The sequence below is a fragment of the Triticum urartu genome, chromosome 4A, assembly GCF_056163025.1.
Source record: "Triticum urartu cultivar PI428250 chromosome 4A, HENAU_Tu73, whole genome shotgun sequence".
NCBI lineage: Eukaryota > Viridiplantae > Streptophyta > Magnoliopsida > Poales > Poaceae > Triticum > Triticum urartu.
Window position 1 is genome coordinate 220,115,760 of NC_141876.1, and position 10,506 is coordinate 220,126,265.

Consider the following 10,506-nt stretch of genomic DNA (forward strand, 5'->3'; position numbering starts at 1 on the left):
ATGATTAGGATCTAATTAAATTTTGGGTTTTGGGAAGTAGATGAGGTAGTACCTATTACCTGTTTTATTATCAAACCCCTGGGAGTTACTTCTACATTTGCTTATATTGCCATGCTATGCTAGTAGACGTGGATTGGGTGAGTGTATCCATGATAGATGTGAGATTGTTAATTAACAGTTTATTTAAGGTGGCAACTTTAACACACATCTGGGTGGATTGAGGCACCTGGGTATTCCAGCGATTGTCTGTTTTTCTTTATGGACCGCCACCCAGGCTCAAAGGGATCATGAGATTATTCATGCTAGAAACTTCCGTGTGCAGCCACAAGCTACTATGGGCTCTAGCATAGTTGATTAAGTTGTGCGAACTCTTACAGTGGTAGACTAGCAGATGTAGGAGAAAGTAGGTGTAACGGTCTACCCGATCGTAAGGTGCTAACGCTTCTGAAAGACTATGTCTCGGTCATCCGTTTCTCAAACACCTTGTAGTGCGAGAAATCCCAACGGAGGAGATCGAGTCTTGTGGGGAAAAGTGCGCAAACCTCTGCAGAGTGTATAAACTAATCATGATTAGCCGTCTCCCCGGTTATGGATGTTTTGAGTATCTAGTACTTGGATTATCATGTGAATCTCATCATGTGACTTTAATTAATTTTGTTGGGTTTTAAGGATGATGTTTATTTGGGATTGATAGGGTGTCTACGCTCTCAATGTTTAACAACTACCATGATAGTTAAATAAAATTTATTCCTTTGCAGTAGGGAAAAATTGGCTTTACGCAAAACTGTAACCATATAGCTTTCCACCAGCCACATATGCATGTAGTATAGCCTATTTCTGTTCATTACTCTCTATGTGTTACTTTGCCAGCATATTCCATGTGCTGACCCGTTTTTGGGCTGCAACGTTCATGTTGCAGACTTTTCAGACGACGAGTAAAGAGCTTTAGGTCGTGGTTCTATACTCAGTGATGCCGTTGGAGTTGATGGACTCACTAATCTTCCAAGCCTTCCGCTGTTATCGTAATTAGATGGCCTTAAGCCATATTTCTTGTAATAAGTTCTCTTTTGAGACACTCGTTGTAATAAGTGTGTGATTGCTACTCTGTTATAAATCCTTCAAGTACTGTGCGTGTGAGCATTACTGATCCAGGGATGACACTAATGCACAGAGATCGGACCGTTTGAGGTCTGGTCGCTACAATTGTGTGAGTGTTAGCAATTGTGAAAGACTAAATGATAGTTGAGTATGTGGACTTGCTGAAAATCTCTTATATTGACTCTTTCCAGTGTTATGATAAATTGCAATTGCTTCAATGACCGAGATTATAGTTTGTTAGTTTTCAATGAAGTTTCTGATTCATACTTTACATTGTGAATAGATTGTTACTTTAGCATAAGAAATCATATATATATATATTGTTGTTCTAAGAAAGATCATGATGCCCTCACGTCCGTATTTTATTTTATCGACACCTCTATCTCTAAACATGTGGACATATTTTTCGATATCGGCTTCCGCTTGAGGACAAGCGAGGTCTAAGCTTGGGGGAGTTGATACGTCCATTTTGCACCATGATTTTATATCGATATTTATTGCATTATGGACTGTTATTACACATTATGTCACAATAATTATGCCTTTTCTCTCTTATTTTACAAGGTTTACATGAAGAGGGCGAATGCCGGCAGCTGGAATTCCGGGCTGGAAAAGGAGGCAAATATTAGAGACCTATTCTGCACAACTCCAAAAGTCCTGAAACTCCACGAAAGTCAGTTTTGGAATATATAAAAAATATTGGGCAAAGGAAGCACCAGAGGGGGGCCACCCACCATCCACGAGGGTGGGGGGCGCGCCCCCATGCCTCGTGGGGCCCCTGGCAGGCCTCCGGTGCCCATCTTTTGCTATATGAAGTCTTTCTTCCTGGAAAAAAATCAGAAATAACTTTTGGGACGAAGCGCCGCGTCTTGAGGCGGAACCAATCTAGGGCTCCGGCGGAGCTTTTCTGCTGGGGAAACATGCCTCCGGGAGGGGGAAATCGTCACCATCGTCATCACCATAGATCCTCTCATTGGGAGGGGGTCAATCTCCATCAACATCTTCACCAGCACCATCTCCTTTAAAACCCTAGTTCATCTCTTGTATCCAATCTTTTTCTCAAAACCTCAGATTGGTACCTGTGGGTTGCTAGTAGTGTTGATTACTCCTTGTAGTTGATGCTAGTTGGTTTATTTGGTGGAAGATCATATGTTTAGATCCTTTATGCATATTAATACCCCTATGATTATGAACATGAATATGATTTGTGAGTAGTTACGTTTGTTCCCGAGGACATGGGAGAAGTCATGCTATAAGTAGTCATGTGAATTTGGTATTCGTTTGATATTTTGATGAGATGTATGTTGTCTTTCCTCTAGTGGTGTCATGTGAACGTCGACTACATGACACTTCACCATTGTTTGGGCCTAGGGGAAGGCATTGGAAAGTAATAGGTAGATGATGGGTTGCTAGAGTGACAGAAGCTTAAACCCTAGTTTATGCGTTGCTTTGTAAGGGGCTGACTTGGATCCATATGTTTCATGCTATGGTTAGGTTTACCTTAATACTTCTTTTGTAGTTGCGGATGCTTGCAAGAGGGGTTAATAATAAGTGGGATGCTTGTCCAAGTAAGGTAAGTACCCAAGCACCGGTCCACCCACATGTCAAATTATCAAAGTAACGAACGCGAATCATATGAGCATGATGAAACTAGCTTGACGATAATTCCCATGTGTCCTCGGGAGCGCTTTCCTTTATATAAGAGTTTGTACAGGCTTGTCCTTTGCTACAAAAAGGATTGGGCCACCTTGCTACAAAAAGGATTGGGCCACCTTGCTGCACCCCGTTACGAATTATCTTATCACAAAACTATCTGTTACCGATAATTCTAGTGCTTGCAGAGAATACCTTACCGAAAACTGCTTGTCATTTCCATCTGTTCCTCATTGGTTTTGACACTCTTACTTATCAAAAGGACTACGATAGATCCCCTATACTTGCGGGTCATCAGGTGCATGGTTAGGTCCCATGCAAGAAATGGGAATGAATTTCAAACACCAGGGCACCGTTGATTGCCGACAAAACATTGAGATACCTGGTTTTTAAATTCTAGTAAATCCAAAACTCGTCTGGAATTCATGAAACTTGGCATGCTATCATGGAGCGGCATCAACATGCCGTGGTAAATTTTTTGTCCCATTTGGGGCAGGTTTTGGTATATGCTTCTCACAAATCAGAGCTTCTAACAACAAGCATGATGGTTTCGGTAGGGAACGTCCCACCTTTGGGGACGAAACAATATCCATTGCCTCTTATTGCTTTCAAATTTTTTCTCTTGTCAACATAGAACAACACGAGTGTTGTGTCAATTTTTGTGATTTTTCGGGGTTCGTTTGGACATTTTTATGCTTTAGCTGAATTTTCAGTGCATTTATGTGCATAATTCAAATTTGAAGTACATGCACATGCTCCAGTGCATATAAATTGGTTGAAAAATGAAATATGTGTCCTAGGGTGCATGCTTAGGTCCCATGCAAGAAATGGGAATGAATTTCAAACACCAGAGCACCGTTGATTGCCGTAAAACGTTGAGATACTTTATTTTTAAATTCTAGTAAATCCAAAAATTGTCTAAAATTCATGAAACTTGGCATGCTATTATGGAATGGCACCCGACATGCTACAATATTTTTTGTGTCCATTTTGAGGGAAGGCGCACTCGAATAATGACAGCTAGCAAAGGCATTTGGAAAAAATAGCTGCCACTTTAATATCTCAAATGTTTATATAATTCAAACCGTGTGTGTTCTGTTATTCATTCACGCGACGCCACGTGTCTTGGTTTTAATGGCTGTAGGAGGTGCCGTGCGGACAGCTGCTTGACCTTGACTGAACGGGAGGCGTGCGAGCGCAGTCCGGTGCGCAGGCTTACCGAGAGGCGTGTAAGCTGTCCTCGAATGCGCAGGCTCACCGGGAAGCGTGTGAGTGTATGCAGCGCAGGCTCACTGGGAAGTGAGCCCTTTGACTTCCATGGCCGCCCGCCTTCCTCTCCATGCGCGTGCCCCCCTCAGCGGCATGGGACGCCGTCGTTGACAACGGCGTCCCGGAGGACGACAACGACGGCGCGGCACGCCGCCGCCGGAAATAGTTTTTTTCTTGGGTTTAATACTGTATCTCGATCATATGTATATAAATTCGCAGTATGACTGAATGAAAGATATGGTTTGAGCAAACTTGCATTTTTCTCTCTTAATGTATAGACTTATCAAACGATTTTCTTTTGAAAAAACGTCAGTGATTTTTAAATATAAAACACTCATCACAAACGTTTTAGTTACAACACACCCTTATGCAAACCGGGAGCTTCCCCAGGAAGCCAAGGGAAAATGTGCCGAGCAGGATTTTTGCGGCTCTTGATTGCAAACGTTTTAGATAGAACACCGTATGCAAAGTGAGAGCAGGATTTGTGCATCTCTTCAACGCAAACGGTTCTTTTGGATGACCCTGTGTGCAACCACTTACAAACAATTTGGTAAGATTTGCATCTCTCATATTGGGTATGTTACCATTTGTCAAACTGGAAATATTGACATTTATTGATCTAGTAACATTGCCAGTTGTCAACCTTGTAACACTGCGATTTGTCAAAATATAAAGCTAAAAATCACTAGAAATATCTAATTTTTGCAACTAAAATTCAGTAATTAAGCATAGATTTCATTCATAGATTAAGCAACAGTTCTTAATTTATACAAACAGTTCAAGTCGATAGCGGAACCGACCAAAATTTTCCCCAATTGTTGCCAACCACCTACTGAAATAGCTAGTTCAATTATATATACTAGCTAATTTTAAGTACTCTGTACAATTCCACCACATCTATAGTCAGATAAACTAAACAAAATAGCCCCTAAATACTACCGCAGATGGGCTTTGTACTACTTTCGGCTGCCTCTCCTCTGCCGAGCAAGATCAGTAAGAGGCGGCGGAGGAGGATCCTGCCGACGAGCTGGGCAACCGCAATACGGTGCCTGCGACGGCACCAGAAATCCTTCTTGCTACCTCTTGAGCATGTGTTGGTTTTCCCTTGAAGAGGAAAGGGTGATGCAGCAAAGCAGCGTAAGTATTTCCCTCAGTTTTTGAGAACCAATGTATCAATCCAGTAGGAGACCACGCACGAGTCACCTCGTACCTACACAAAGAAATAAGAACCTCGCAACCAACGCGATAAAGGGGTTGCCAATCCCTTCACGGCCACTTGCAAGAGTGAGATCTGATAGAGACAATAATAATAAGATAAATATTTTTGGTATTTTTATGATATAAATTGAAAGTAAAGATTGCAAAATAAAATAGATTGGAAACTTGTATGATGGAAAATAGACCCGGGGGCCATAGGTTTCACTAGTGGCTTCTCTCAAGATAGCATAAGTATTACGGTGGGTAAACAAATTACTGTCGAGCAATTGAGATAATTGAGCATAGTTATGAGAATATCTAGGTATGATAATGTATATAGGCATCACGTCCGTGACAAGTAGACCGACTCCTGCCTGCATCTACTACTATTACTCCACACATCGACCGCTATCCAGCATGCATCTAGAGTATTAAGTTCATAAGAACGGAGTAACACTTTAACCAAGATGACATGATGTAGAGGGATAAACTCATGCAATATGATATAAATCCCATCTTTTTATCCTCGATGGCAACAATACAATACGTGTCGTTTCCCCTACTGTCACTGGGATCGAGCACCGCAAGATTGAACCCCAAGCTAAGCACTTCTTCCATTTCAAGAAAGATCAATCTAGTAGGCCAAACCAAACTGATAATTCGAAGAGACTTGCAAAGATAACCAATCATACATAAAAGAATTCAGAGAAGATTCAAATATTGTTCATAGATAATCTTGATCGTAAACCCACAATTCATCAGATCTCAAAAAACACACCGCAAAAAGAGTTACATCGAATAGATCTCCAAGAGAATCGAGTAGAACTTTGTATTGAGATCCAAAGAGAGAGAAGAATCCATCTAGCTAATAACTATGGACCCGAATGTCTGAAGTAAACTACTCACACATGATCGGAGAGGCTATGATGTTGATGTAGAAGCCCTCCGTGATCAATGCCCCCTCCGGCGGAGCGCCGGAAAAGTCCCCAAGATGGGATTTGATGGGTACAGAAGGTTGCGGCAGTGGAATTAGGTTTTCATGGTGCCCTCTGATGTTTTCAGGGTACGTAGGTATATATAGGAGGAAGAAGTAGGTCGGTGGAGCCACAAGGGGCCCACGAGGGTGGAGGGCACGCCCAAGGGGTAGGCGCGCCCTCCTGCCTCGTGGCTTCCTCGTTGGTTGCTTGACGTCCACTCCAAGTCCTTGGGATCACGTTTGTTCCAAAAATCATGCTCCCGAAGCTTTCATTTCGTTTGGACTCCATTTGATACTCTTTTTCTGCGAAACACTGAAATAGGCCAAAAACAACAATTTGGGCTGGGCCCCCGGTTAATAGGTTAGTCCCAAAAATAATATAAAAGTGTATAGATAAGCCCATTAAACATCCAAAACAGAATATATAATAGCATGGAACAATCAAAAGTTACAGATATGTTGGAGACGTATCAAGCATTCCCAAGCTTAATTCCTGCTCGTCCTCGAGTAGGTAAATGATAAAAACAGAATTTTTGATGTGGAATGCTTCCTAACATATTTCTCAATGTAATTTTCTTTATTGTGGCATGAATGTTCAGATTCGAAAGATTCAAGATAAAAGTTTAATATTGACATAAAAATAATAATACTTCAAGCATACTAACTAAGCAATCATGTCTTCTCAAAATAACATGGCCAAAGAAAGTTATCCCTATAAAATCATATAGTCTGGCTATGCTCTATCTTCATCACACAAAATATTAAATCATGCACAACCCCGATGACAAGCCAAGCAATTGTTTCATACTTTTGATGTTCTCAATTTTTTCAACTTTCATGCAATACATGAGCGTGAGCCATGGACATAGCACTATAGGTGGAATAGAATGGTGGTTGTGGAGAAGACAAAAAGGAGAAGATAGTCTCACATCAACTAGGCGTATCAACGGGCTATGGAGATGCCCATCAATAGATATCAGTGTGAGTGAGTAGGGATTGCCATGCAACGGATGCATTAGAGCTATAAGTGTATGAAAGCTCAACAAAAGAAACTAAGTGGGTGTGCATCCAACTTGCTTGCTCACGAATACCTAGGGCAATTTGAGGAAGCCCATCATTGGAATATACAAGCCAAGTTCTATAATGTAAAATTCCCACTAGTTTATGAAAGTGACAACATAGGAGACTCTCTATCATGAAGATCATGGTGCTACTTTGAAGCAAAAGTGTGGAAAAAGGATAGTAACATTCTCCCTTCTCTCTTTTTCTCTCATTTTTTTATTTGGGCCTTCTTTCTTTTTTTTTTCGCCTCTTTTTTTTCGTCCGGAGTCTCATCCCGACTTGTGGGGGAATCATAGTCTCCATCATCCTTTCCTCACTGGGACAATGCTCTAATAATGATGATCATCGCACTTCTTTTTTACTTACAACTCAAGAATTACAACTCAATACTTAGAACAAAATATGACTCTATGTGAATGCCTCCGGCGGTGTACCGGGATATGCAATGAATCAAGAGTGACATGTATGAAAAATTATGAAAGATGGCTTTGCCACAAATACGATGTCAACTACATGATCATGCATGGCAATATGACAATGATGAAGCGTGTCATAAAAAATGGAACGGTGTAAAGTTGCATGGCAATATATCTCGGAATGGCTATGGAAATGCCATAATAGGTAGGTATGGTGGCTGTTTTGAGGAAGGTATATGGTGGGTGTATGATACCGGCGAAAAGTACGCGATAATAGAGAGGCTAGCAAATGTGGAAGGGTGAGAGTGCGTATAATCCATGGACTCAACATTATTCATAAAGAACTCACATACTTATTGCAAAAATCTATTAGTTATCGAAACAAAGTACTACGCACATGCTCCTAGGGGGATAGATTGGTAGGAAAAGACCATCGCTCGTCCCCGACCGCCACTCATAAGGAAGACAATCAATAAATAAATCATGCTCTGACTTCATGACATAACAGTTCACCATACGTGCATGCTACGGGAATCACAAACTTCAACACAAGTATTTCTCAAATTTACAACTACTCAACTAGCATGACTCTAATATCACCATCTCCATATCTCAAAACAATTATCAAGTATCAAACTTCTCGTAGTATCCAATGCACTTATATGAAAGTTTTTATTATGCCTAAAAGAAAATTACCATGCTGTTCTAAAGGACTCTCAAAATAATATAAGTGAAGCATGAGATATCAATTATTTATATTAAATAAAACCACCACTGTGGTCTAGAAGATATAAGTGAAGCACTAGAGAAAAACTATATAGCTCAAAAGATATAAGTGAAGCACATAAAGTATTCTAACAAATTCCGAATCATGTGTGTCTCTCTCAAAAGGTGTGTACAGCATAGATGATTGTGGTAAACTAAAAATCAAAGACTCAAATCATACAAGACGCTCCAAGCAAAACACATATCATGTGGTGAATAAAAATATAGCTCCAAGTAAAGTTACCGATGAACGAAGACAAAAGAGGGGATGCCTTCCGGGGCATCCCCAAGCTTAGGCTTTTTGGTGTCCTTGGATTTAACCTTGGGGTGCCTTGGGCATCCCCAAGCTTAGGCTCTTTCCACTCCTTGTTCCATAATCAATCAAATCTTTACCCAAAACTTGAAAACTTCACAACACAAAACTTAACAGAAAATCTCGTGAGCTCCATTAGCAAAAGAAAACAAAACACCACTTCAAGATACTGTAATGAACTCATTCTATATTTATATTGGTGTTAAACCTACTGTATTCCGACTTCTCTATGGTTTATAAACTCCATTACTAGCCATAGATTCATCAAAATAAGCAAACAACACACGAAAAACAGAATCTGTCAAAAACAGAACAGTCTGTATTAATCTGTATCAAACACATACTTCTGGAACCCCAAAAATTCTAAAATAATTTGCTGGACGTGAGGCATTTATCTATTAATTATCTTCAAAAATAATTAACTAAATAGAACTCTCCAATAAAAAATGGCAGCAATTCTCGTGAGCGCTAAAGTTTCTGTTTTTTACAACAAGATAAAAAAGACTTTCCCCAAGTCTTCCCAATGGTTCTACTTGGCAAAAACACTAATTAAACACAAAAAACAGAACCAAAACAGAGGATAGATAAATTATTTATTACTAAACAGGAACAAAAAGCAAGTAATAAAAATAAAATTGGGTTGCCTCCCAACAAGCGCTATCGTTTAACGCCCTTAGCTTGGCATAAAAGCGAGGATAGATCTAGGTATTGCCATCTTTGGTAGGCAATCCATTAGTGGCTCTCATAATAGATTCATATGGTAATTTAATTTTATTTCTAGGTAAGTGTCCCATGCCTTTCCTTAATGGAAATTGGAATCTAATATTTCCTTCCTTCATATCAATAATTGCACCAATCGTTCTAAGGAAAGGTCTACCAAGAATAATAGGACATGAAGGATTGCAATCTATATTAATAATAATGAAATCTACGGGCACATAATTCCTATTTGCAACAATAAGAACATCATTAATTCTTCCCATAGGTTTCTTAATAGTGGAATCTGCAAGGTGCAAGTTTAAAGAACAATCATCAAATTCACAGAAACCTAGCAAATCACACAAAGTTTTTGGGATCGTGGAAACACTAGCACCCAAATCACACAAAGCATAGCACTCATGATCTTTAATTTTAATTTTAATTGTATGTTCCCATTCATCATAACGTTTTCTAGGGATAGAAACTTCCAACTCAAGTTTTCTTCATAAGATTGCATTAAAGCATCAACGATATGTTTAGTAAAAGCTTTATTTTAACTATAAGCATGAGGAGAATTTAGCACCGATTGCAACAAGGAAATACAATCTATCAAAGAGCAATTACCATAATTAAATTCCTTGAAATCCAAGATAGTGGGTTCGTTGCTATCTAAAGTTTTAACCTCTTCAATCCCACTTTTACCAATTTTTGCATCAAGATCTAAAAACTCCGAATTTTTGGGACGCCTTCTGACTAAAATTGACTCATCTCCAGTACAATCATTATCAAGATTCATATTGCAAAACAAGGATTTAATAGGGGACACATCAATCACTTTTAGATCTTCATCTCTATTCTCATAAAAACTTTCCGGCTTGGCGGCCATCTTATTAACTAAGGTGGCCTGCTTATCCGAAATTTCAGCTATTAATTTTTTAAAATGAGAAATATGAGATTTCAAACCATAAAATTCGTTAGACATGTCATCAAGTTCTTTATTCACGTACTCCATAAAGCCTTTTTGTTCCTTGAGCTCGTTTCTAAAGAAATTATTATGC